The sequence below is a fragment of the Thermobia domestica genome, chromosome 9 (genome assembly GCF_964235325.1).
Source record: "Thermobia domestica chromosome 9, izTheDome1.hap1.1, whole genome shotgun sequence".
NCBI classification, from domain to species: Eukaryota; Metazoa; Arthropoda; class Insecta; order Zygentoma; family Lepismatidae; genus Thermobia; species Thermobia domestica.
The window spans coordinates 280976247-280988758 of NC_137462.1; the positions used below are offsets into that span (position 1 = coordinate 280976247).

Here is a 12512-nt window from a genome sequence, read left to right on the forward strand (position 1 = left end):
CCAGATCGTTATTTCAATTTTTTGCTTTCTTCCATTTCAGTGATTATTCTTATTGTTGTTTTCAGAATATAAACACATTTATTAAAGAGTACAGTCAATAATATTGAATTGTCCTTGCGTATATATGACTTTTAAGCTGTGAAGTGTGAATGTAGTGTGGCTTGCATTGAAAGAATCGAGTCTTGGTTCATGCGAGTTCCCACGTATCGGTCAGTTGACGATAATTTCTGTAGTGGCTTGTAGATTTTAAAGACTGCTTTGAACAGTCTTGGGTATAATTAAAGAACAGGGTGTTTAAGAATGAGTTTACAATATAAAATGTTAATGAATATAAATAAGTAATAACAATAGTAATAATATTATGTATATTATACTGAGTGTGAGTAAATGATAGGACAGCTAGAAATATGTGAGTCCAGTTGTATTTTTTGCACAAGATATTGATTGTTTATATATAATGATAGATGTTTCGAGCACTGACCCCTACGTTAGAATTTCGTACGAGGAAATGCGTCGTGTGAAAATGACCGACTATGTTTTCACTTAGTGGCTTAACACTTAATCGTAATCGTACATACTAACTGCTTATGTGGTCTGAGGATGTGAATGGTGTTTATGTAGCAAATGGTTCCGGATAGTCTAAAAGTAACTACAGAACACTATAGCTGTTTCCATAATTAGTACACTTTAAGTATACCCATTCAGCCTTTATACTCGTGATAGTACTTGGTTCATTTGAGATTTTTTCTTTCCACATTACCTTACAAGTTGAGCTTATCACTGTTTATGAAGGTGAAAGAATGGATAAGTGTAATCAAAATAGTAGATCTATTACCGTAGAGTCCCATTATTCCGCACAAGGGTGTTGATGTTTTCCCCCTATATATATATATCACTTTCCTTAGTTATAAACTATGTAGTAATCGAAATTAATCGAAACCTCAAGATGTAGCAAATCTTGCGGACTGGGAGCGACTAGTAAGAATGTGACAAACAACTTGCTAGTACTAAATTTATTTCATTTATTTTTTTTTAATTTTGGCAAATTCCAGTTAGGATTTTATTTGTCTCATTGACTTTTATACTAGTTTTCCGTACTTTAATCTGAACTCTTCTCAGTTTCTGAGGGGTTGGATAATTTCTTTTATTATTAGACATTCTAAATTAAGAAACTACGCCACCCTTCCAGGAGTTTCCGGGGTTTCCAATTGCGTTGATCGGATACGGTGAGTAATGAGATTTCCATAAAGAACTTGTCTTTGTGAAAACCTCATTCTGGACACAGATTTCTCTTGCACTTGGATATATATTAGGCTACGCATGTAGTTAGCCAGGTATTTCTGCATGTTGAAAAATATATCTGGCTGTAAACCTGACGATTGTCATGTGTTTAAATTGGACCACTTCGCTAACAGCACAAGATGTGCTAGGCATGTGCCATTTAGGTGCCCCAGCTACTTTTTAGGTTCCTGACACTTGGAACATATGATATTCATGTGCTAGGCATATACTCCAGCTACCTACAGTTTTAAGTACTTGTTACATCTGATTGATGTTTGCAACTATGCACCACAAATATAGCATTTATATACCTGGCTCACTTTCGCACTCTAACAGTCATTTGTTTTTATATCGTCACTTGGAACATATATGTATCATATTCTAGGTACGTCCTTTAGGTACAGTCCGCAGCAGTCTGCAACATGAGCATGTAAGTTTATTGTGAAACTACGCCTAACACCCCAGGGAATCAACTAGTTTTTTACTAGTTTAATTTTTTTTTAGACTCATCTTAAGGTAAACACATTACGCATATAGGCGATTTAACATATTTTGGGGGAGTAATTTTGTGGTTCTTTGACGCTTGCGGCATGGGGAACATACCTAGAAGATACTAGGCACGTTCCCCAGGTACATGTCAGACATGTGCCTAGGGGCGGACATAGACTGTGACTATCACTTGTCGTCCATGTGATCTCGCTCTCTCGCTAGGGATGATTCCATACCTGGGCCAAGTACGTAGGGAAAACCCATATATCGTCTGAAAACTCCTGCATGAGAAGTGCGAAACCATTATCAAATCACGGGCAAACCGGGACAGTTTGTTAGTATTTGTGACCCTATTAATGGCATATTCGACAGAAGTAAAAATGAATGTTACGACGCATCACGCGGAAGTGCTGAGCCTATCATGTTCCTTTTTGGCTCATTACTAGAATGTAATTTAGGCAGGAGTTTGATAATATCACTTTGCACCCCGACGTACCCTTTTGGTGATTGTTGCCAACGAATTTTAAATACAACGTAGCCGATGTTTCTGTACCACCGGATGTATATCAATAAAACGTGGCATAAATATCATTCTTCACTAGAGAAAATGTATTGTGGACGTATTCCTCTCCGAAGGACCCCGGTTTGTCAGTGTTGCCAACCAAGTGTAAAAATAAGAATTTGTAAAACAAGTTCCCTACGATCAAACGTTTGTACACCAAGCTTGGTAGAAACATGACTAGAGCAAAAAGACGTTGAGTGTGACCGTCTCCCAACCATTCTAGTTTGTCATTGTTGCAATAAGCGTTAACATCACAATGTTTAAAATGACGTGCGTACCATTGAACGAATATATAACAAATGTGACAGAAGCAGCATTGGACAAAGGAAAACAGAGTGAGTGTCTCCTTCTCCCAAGTACCCCAGTGTGGTAATGTTGCCAACCAATGCGAACATTCAAGATTTTTGCATGCAGTGTACCACATTGGCGGACATAACTGACAACATGGGTGCTTGTGGGTTCACACTAACATACTGGAAGCCTAGTATGGGTCACAGTATAATTATGTCCGCCAATGCTGTAGACTTCATAATAAAATCTTGAACGTTGACATTGGTTGGCAATACTGCAACACTGGGGTGCTTGGGAGACGGGGGCAACTCACACTATGTTTTCCATTGTCAATTGTTGCTTCTGTCACATTTGTTACATATTCGTTCAATGGCCCGCACGTCATTTTCAACATTGTGATGTTTACCCTTGTTGGCAACACTGACAATCCAGAATGGTTCCGAAACGGTCACACTCAACGTATTTTTACTACAGTGTCGTGTGATGTTTCTGCCCAGCTTGCTGTACAAACATTTCATCGTGGGACACCTGTTTTACAAATTCTCATTTGTACACTTAGATGGCAACACTTACAAACCGGGGTCCTTCGGAGAGGAATACGTCTACACGATATTTTCTTTAGTGACGAATAACGTTTGTGCTAAGTTTTATGGATATGCATAAAGCAGTATAGAAACCATCTGTAACATTGTATTTACAATTCGTTGGCAACACTGACCTTGTGGATGTGTCGGGGTGCAAAGTGATATTATCAAACTCTTGCCCGAACCAAAAGGGAACATGACAGACTCAGGCACTTACACATGATGCAGCGTAACATTCATTTTTTACTTTTGTCGAATATGTCATTCATAGAGTCACAAACACCAACAAATTGACCCCTTACAGGGTCAAGTTGCAGGTTTGCCCGTGATTTGAAAACGGTTTCTTACTTCTCATGGTAGGAGCTTTCAGACGATATATAGGTTTTCCCCAGGTATTGTTCCCGGAATGGAATCATCGCTAGTGAGAGGTACATAAGGCATATAATGGACCCATTACCATGTACCTGACGGAACATGATAGGCATGTGCCTGCTATGTAATCTTCGTAGTATTTAGTGTTTTAGCTTATTTCCTTTGGCGCGCCGCTGTTTCTCTTCTCTAGCTATTGTAAAACGAAATAATAAAAAAAATTCAACAAACACACAAACCACCACTTCGCCATTCTAACTGTAGCGCAATGGGTTGTGAAATATTTTGTGATGTGTGCGTTTTCATTGTGAGTGGGAAGGTGATGATGTGTAAAACATCATGGGTAGCGCTATGAACAAATCGGGTTAGTCGGATCACGCAAAAAAATTCAGAGTTGCCGGATAACATTGGGTCAAATACATGTAATTTAACAGACCATATTTTCGAATAGTTATTCTGTTTTCTAATTTATCGTAAAATGATTTAAGTGTTCGCCATATAATGCTATTCCCCCTGTCAGACCACGTTCTTAGTATATATGTAAACAAACCCCCGAACTGTAAGGTGCAAATCCATCCATCTAATTACACACACCTCTTCGTGTTCGTGATTTTGTGAAAATCAACATTCGAAATAATAATAATAATAATAATAATAATAATAATAATAATAATAATAATAATAATAATAATAATAATGCACTCAATATTCTTTCGTGGCCATAAATATATCACAACTATATTTAGAGATGCCCTCTTATACGTCTATATTCACTATAATATACATACATACATACATACATACATACATACATACATACATACATATATATATATATATATATATATATATATATATATATATATATATATATATATATATATATATATATATCCATTACATTTATTTATAACACACTATACCGGAGCTTCATTTCTGGGCATCCGATACTTATAATATCACACGGACTGTTCGAAGCAGTCATATTCATATTCACGAATTATATATCACTACGCTAAAATTATCGCAATGTTGATTAGCACACGCAAACTCACACGACTCATAACCTTCCACCTCAAAACATTATATGGTACATCTCACTTCACAGCCCAAAAACTTGTATATTTTTCCAAGGAAAAGCGATATTTTCAACGATATTTCTTATCTAACTACGACTTGCTGAAATGTCAACAATGAATTTCATTCTACTGCAGCGAACAGAAAAAAAATGAATAACGTTACGGCTGGCACGAGAATTAAATTTATATGAGTGCCTTCTGTTTAAGAAAATAGGTGAAGTTTATTTTAGTTTGGATTTACGTTATTTGCCTACGCAGAACACTGTAATTTTCAACAATGTCACATCTGTAACCGAACTAGCTACCGATATGTTTCTATCTGCTAGGAATAATACGGTTTTGATGTTTAATGCAAAATGAACTTCAATTTAGACAAACCTAGATCACTAAGAGATTTCGTAGCTAGGAAGATGAAAACAACGATTAGTACCGAGTTTGAACACTATAGCGCTGAAGACACATTGATAATTCGTGCACTTTAAGTTTCTCTTGTACTAAACCGAATAATTTGTTATTAAATTTTCCAATCACTTATTCTGACGGACCAGAATAACACAATTTACTAATAAACGGTACACTGTCCACATACGCACATATTCACAACACATATCTACATACTACTATCAACACTACACAATACTTAAAACTACAATACATATACTAATACTGAGCGCCAAAAAGGCGTAACTGCAATTTTATTAGTTTAGAGGCTTAAGTGATATGTGCCTCTCTGGCACAGAACCAAATGCTAATAACTCAGTTATACCTTTATATCATTTTCGAATAACGTTCCAAGGATAGAGATTTTCATTAAGGCGTCTTGGCACAAGAAAATTGAATCCATTATACATGTCCTCATAGCATTACCTCCAAATTTTAAAATTCGACAGTTACGCCCTTTTCGCGCTCAACCATCGACGGCGTCACTACCCGATTTAGTGACATATGAATCACACATTATATCCACCTTTTACTCGTTTTAAACCGGCTCTGAATGTTGAAAGTAGGAATAAGCTAAATTAGGACCTGAGTGGCTCTATTTTAAATTAACTCATAGTTCTGTACGTCGGGGAAGAGTAGAACTACATTGTTACTGATATGAGAGAACAAAAATGTCGGGGGCCCACCTCCTGAAGGGAAGAGAACCCCTGGGAACTGCTGATTTTAACCCATTTTCCTAGAAACTGATACTCACTCCGGGAGAAAGCAGGAGCCCCTGTCTATGTATACTCAGCCATCTGTGAAACCAACCTAACTACTATAAACAATACTACCGCCATGTTGATAAAAAAAAAAAAGAATCTATACAACGTAGGATATTTATATATAAACTAACTATTTATGGCTAGGCCCCCCGCAACTCTAACATGTAGGAAATTTCGGGAAATTTATGGAGGGACTTGGGAAAACACTGCAATTTAAACTGTCTTCAAACTATGAAGGATCACTCAATATAAATGCTCCTGTCCATGACTACGAATAGGCAAGGTCACATCGTCCTTGAAAAACTGACACTATATTTTTACTGTTTTTTACGAATTTTCTGTCCTAGATCTTCAATATATGAACGCTCCTGTCATTGCTGAATAAATTGAGCTATGTAACTAACTTATTCTTTACCTTTTATATATATATTTACGAGTCCAAATTGGAAAATCGAAAAGCCAAGCTGCATAGTCCTTCCTTCCCAAACGCCTTCAGGCGGAATAATAATAAAAGGCGGGTTTGCACGCTCTAGCGTCAGAAGAACGCAAATCAGGGTGAAGAGTTTGGGCGGAAAATATCAAAGGAATAGCAGAGTGGTAAAATCTGGATATAACTGGATTTTTAGGAGGATCATGGCATGTCAAACGGGGGTGAAGAGGGTCTAAATTATTCTACAAAATTTAGATTGGTGGGTAATACCAAAAATCTTTACCCAATAGCGGGCCTATATTTTCATGTAATAGTAAAATAATGGTTTCCATATTAGTTCATTTGAAATGCCCAGAGCTCTCAAGTTATCACCGAATAATATATGAATAAAGATATTATCTCCCCAAAATATGATTTCTACTGTTTCATAATAAACTTCACGATTAATTTCAAGTACGAGGGCTATCCAGAAAGTAGATTACGTTTTCGTCTGTGTCCGCTAGGGGCGGGGCTAGCGCGGCCATCTTGGGGTCAGAGCGTTGCGCAGCTCAGTCGGCATCTAGCCGTGCTAGTGAGAGGTTCGTGCTGTGCTCCGTTAAGATACTGTGACGGTTTGAAATGTCTGCGTTAATTGAAAATCCCGCGAGCTGGGAGGTGCGTGCAGTAATAAGGTTTCTGACAGCAAAAAACTGTAAACCGATAGAAATCTATCGGCAGCTGTGTGAAGTGTATGGGGACAACATTATCACTGAAGGTGGAGTGCGACAGTGGGTCATAAGATTTAAAAATGGCCGAACCAATGTTCACGACGAAGATCGAAGTGGGAGACCCAGCAAAGTGACTGCCGAACTTGTCGAAAAAGTCGATGTTAAAGTCCGTGAAAATCGAAAGTTCACAATAACGGAACTTTCTTTGAGTTTTCCACAAATTTCGCGAAGTTTGTTGCACGAAATCATCAGCGAAAAGCTTGGTTACCACAAGTTTTGTGCAAGATGGATTCCAAAAATCTTGACAGAGGACCACAAAAATCAGCGAATGGCTGCAGCGTTGCACTTTTTGGACGCCTACAATAAGGATGGTGACTCTTTACTCGATCGCATCGTTACTGGTGACGAAACATGGGTGAAACACGTGAACTGTGAAACGAAATTGCAATCAATGCAGTGGGGGCACACAGGTTCTCCCCAAAAACCCAAGAAATGCATGCAAACAATGTCGGCAAGGAAGATGATGGCGACTGTTTTTTGGGACAGAAAAGGTGTGATTTTGGTGGACTTCCTGGAAAGAGGCACTACAATAAACGCTCAAAGGTATTGCCAAACTCTGCAAAACCTCAGAAGAGCAATTCAAAACAAGCGCAGAGGAATGTTGAGCTCTAAGATCTTGTTGATTCACGACAACGCCCGGCCCCACACGGCAAATGTCACGCGTGAAGTTCTTGAATCTTTTCAGTGGGAGTTGTTTCCTCATCCGCCGTACAGTCCCGACTTGGCACCGAGCGACTTCCACCTATTCCCAGCAATGAAGAAGTGGCTGGCTATGCAGCGTTTTGATGACGACGAACAGCTGCAAGAAGAGGTAACGAAGTGGTTGAAGTCGCAGGCGGCCGAATTTTTCGACGAAGGAATTTCCAAGCTTGTACATCGCTACGATAAATGCCTTAATTTGAATGGTGACTATGTCGAAAAGTAGTATTTGTGTGTGGCTTTCATCTGTATATAATAAAATTTGTTTCCTATACTTTGTTGATTTTTTATTCCAAAACGTAATCTACTTTCTGGATAGCCCTCGTATAACTATAAATGAATAATTACAATATATAGACCGAAATATATTTATGAAAAATTTTTCTAGTACAGTATACGCCAAAAATTAAAATCCTTCACAGTAAAATTTTCCATAATAAAGACTGTAACAGTATGTTACACTATCGTTCTATTTTCTTCTCTAGAATTTCTTTCTTTTCAACCTTCCCTCTCCCCAGTTTTAACTTGATAATTCTTAACCATTTAACATACCTTATTTGAACCTGAATATCCAATTGAGATATTGCGAGATACAATTCGTATAGGTACTCATTTTCGTCAGATATCAAGGGACAGTTTCCATCGCACCCACTGCACTCACGAGCGATCGTCCAGTTTACAATCTAACTTTGCTTCCGTCTCCTTTACCATTTTTCTGAGTGAAGTCTACTGTTAAACATTGTCTCCATTTTTGTTTCTATAAAGTGCCTTAGAGATGGATTTTTCGTGTAGATATTTGGGCCCATGAGTGTTTGTTAAAAGTTTGAAATTTTATCATCCGGATTTCAAACCGTAAGAATAAAATTTTATATCGTAGTTCAGTTTACGTACCTGCCTCATACCTTGAATGTCCAGTATTTGAAATCGTTAAGGATATAAATGTTTATAATATTACGCGGTTATTTATTCGTCGTGTAGTCAAATTTATTTTGTTGTATGTAGTGTTGTAACCTAAGAATTTTATTGAGCTGGGTAATTAATTTGAAAGGTTAAATAATGAATAAATATGTGTATATTGAATTATAGATGTGTAGTGAATGTAAATGTGATATTAAAGAAAAGAATAATGTTGAAATACTTGGATAAATATGTATAAAGGGTTTTGTTACCTACTCCGAACGGTTAAGTTGGTTGATATGATTTCATAAAATTCGACAAATGTAAAGCGTAAATTAAGAATATACCTCCCCATGTTAAACATCATCCTTAACCTTGTAATGTGGTTGACTTATATATGTATATATTAACATCTCCTGTCGTCTTACTAATTGCATGTGGCATGTAAGTAAGGCAGGCTGGCCTAACACTAAGCTACCATCAAGTTTATCCTCAAATCCATAAACCTGAAATCTTCCAGTACAGTTGTACCTTTGTATCTCCATTACACAGTTATTATATATGTAATAGTGTTGTATATGATCCTGAATAGTGTTGCATCTTGTGGTCTCGATACGGAAGTGGCTATAACCGAAATCTTTTCAAATTCAAGAAATTTTAAGTTTCTTTAAATTTTACTAACATAACTGGCAATGTGTGCGCCCAACATGCTATAATATAATGGTGATTTAAGAGCTAGCGAATTGACGAGATAACAAATGAAGTAAGAAAATGAATGATGTAGTTACATTAAAATCAATGGTAAAACTTGGCTTCCTTAAATTATGAATTGAAAAATGAATAAACAAATAATTCTATAAACTGAATATGTGTTATTCACAAATGTATAGATATTACTTCATGTGTGTACGTAAATAAAGTTGAATTACGTGTAAGTTGAATTTATTTACTGAATTAACCAATCGAAATTCAAGTTGGCAACAAATTAGAAGGGTTATCACTCACTTACTTCTTCTTTTTCCCAATCACAACCAGGCCACTCTATCAACGTTTAGAAACGTTCAAGATTCTTGTATTCCATCTTGTGCGAATGGGACTCAAATTAAATGTTGCAAGTAGAGGGTCACACTTTATTTTTCCATTTACCATTTCATATACGGTTTCGCACGAGACAAAACTTGAACCTATCTCGCCTCGAAAATGTTTGTAATCGGCCAAGGGTATATACTTTCCCATTTAAGCTTTCCGACATTAGAGGGGGCCCATTTGAAGATAAATCTTTCCTATTTTACGCGACACGATATGAACATGGATGTATAAATGAGCATGGGATAGGTTCACCACATCCAAAACATATTTTATGAAACAAAAGTATGATTCGAACCTATTTCAATAAAATATCTGGTATTCACTATACCATTTCCAAAACAACTGTAAATAAGTTAAACCTGGGAGGGCTTCATTCCGTAGCAGTTTGCCTTAAGCAATTCTCCAGATCTTAAGATCTTTCTCTCCCTTCGCAATCGTCTGATACTCTGAAAAGAGTTATCTATCTTAATTCTACAACTGCCTAATGTGGTCCTAACAATTCGGAACTTTTCCTCCTGTTTTACATAATCACAATTTTGTCCACAATACGGATGCTGTCCGATTATTTTTTCTCCAATTCGAAACTTGTATACGTCAATCATCCCTTTCTGTCTCCATACTTGAATCTCTCTCTCTCTTTCTCTCAATGTCATCCATGAACACATATAGCTTTAGATCAAACTTTCGAAAATATTTGAAACCTTCGACTCTTGAAACCAAATGTAAGCGCTCTAGCAATGTGCTATCGTAACTATATAGGTTTATTGTTACAAGCAACGTCATTTTAGATTTTGCCCGGGGGACGGCGGGGAGGCGGAAATTCTCCGCCGACGTAATAGTTTCACTTTTTATTAGTGAATTACTATACATGCAAGCAAACAATATGTATTTATCAAGCTCAAGGAAGGGGGAATTATACCCTCCTGTTCTGCCCAAATGACTCCGCTGGAACATTTGCTTACAATTACTGAAAAGAAGTGAATAACACTCATCTGTGTCACTAGTTTTTCAGAGCTCTGCGCCCACATTACAGACTTTGGGAAGCAGAAAACCTACTGCCGCGGTTGACAATTTCCATAGATTTCAAAAAGAGCATCTTCCTACCTTGTAGCATTTGAAGAAGGCAAAGAATGCAAATAAATGCGTTTATGGAGCTATGGAAACATTTTACGACAATTTTTTATTCAGGTTTTATTCAGAACAAACGAATGGAAGAGATGGTTTTAGAGTTATATACCTTGTAAACTTGGTTCCTATTTTTTCAGTCTGGATGGATAGACTATATTACGTCCCACACTGCTTTAGACAAGAAGAAGTGTAGAATAAGGTGAGTTGGATTGAATACTAGAAATAAGTAGTCAATCGATAACCGTGTTTCTGAATGCATAAACACACGGCGCATGAGTTTGTTTCTAAGTTGGACTTAAACTTTTTGTAACATTGTATAACTCGCGAACCGTACACTCTCCTTGTAGTTTGTATCTTTGTTTTCATTGAATTTTCTTTTATATAAGTGTTTACAAGTATATATAAGTATGTAAGCACATATAAGTGGTTATAAACTTGGAACTATTTGGCAAGCGGAGGGAACTACTTCGCGCAAGGTTACCACATAGTTAGATTGTGGGAAAATAACCAGCATTTGTATTCTGAACATGGTTGCAGATGTACAGAGACTCTCCAGTTGGTATCCTTACGCAGAGCCGAGAAATTATACTCTAATAATTTTAACAAAATGTGTTCAAACTTCCCTAACCCTAAGCTAACTCGAACCTACACTAACATACTTATCCCCATCTTACTCTACTCCACCCTACTCTATTATATCCTCCTAAAGCAATCCAAAAAAATGATGATATTTAAATTTTCGTAGATGTTACGCGTTTCGTCGAAAACCAGCCGGTGGACCAACTTCGAAGTAAATGCCATAATTTGTTACATGTTAATATTTCGTCGTAATAATTTGTCGTCTGCCCGGAATTTAAAACTAATCTGGAACCGAAGTATAATAATTTATTATGTAACAAGTGTCCCGACAAGAGATGAATTCCAGGCCCACAATTTAGCTTTCCACCAAGAATTAGTAATTTTTCCCCAGTAAAATTTGACGGACCGACAGAAACTAAATTTCTGTACCAGATTATAACTGAATCATTATGATTAAATTTAGTGAAAATTTAAAACATGTTGTTCATATGTTACATTTCAATGATAAAATCTTAATGCCTATATTTATTTGATATTCTATATTTAATGTCTTTTATTTTTTTACAGGTACAAGTACCCATATAAAGAATTAATTATTTCATCATAAGAATATAGAACATGGTAATCAAAGTTAACTTAAGTATGGAATACTAATGGAACATGACTGCAGCCGTGTTACCAATTCAATTTGTCAATATTTGGAAAAAAGATTGGGATAGTTGTATCGAATGATGAGTAATAAAATAAAGATAAAAACTTATTTTCCTTCTTTATATCAACATTTCTTTAACACATAATGTTGCAAAAATATATATTCTTGCATTTTTCGTAGAAAAGTTATATTTAGGATTTTAAACCTATTTTTCAATAAATTGAAATATTATACTACATATTGTATTGTTGAGAAGGCCATCAGCTTTGGAAGCACCATGTTGGTAGGCTTGGATTTCACGCCGCACTTCTCTTGCCTACACTAAACGTTGAATAGTCTTTGGACAAGACAACTCCTGCGACTTAAGGAAATGATTTGCAATGTGAAAAGGAATGAATTTGATTACATTAC

The 12512-nt window shown here is 36.5% G+C and overlaps 1 long non-coding RNA gene across 2 annotated transcripts in view; it reads left to right on the plus strand.

Annotated features, from left to right (window-relative positions):
* Positions 1-12118, plus strand: part of LOC145660712 (uncharacterized) — a 49624-nt gene extending 37506 nt beyond the window's left edge. The window contains exons 4-5 of one of the 2 annotated variants that reach the window (XR_014126866.1): positions 11008-11069; positions 12017-12118. This is a non-coding gene — a long non-coding RNA (uncharacterized LOC145660712). The remainder of the gene's footprint in view (positions 1-11007; positions 11070-12016) is intronic. The other variant, XR_014126867.1, reaches the window with a different exon arrangement.
* Positions 12119-12512: the final 394 nt, after the last annotated feature.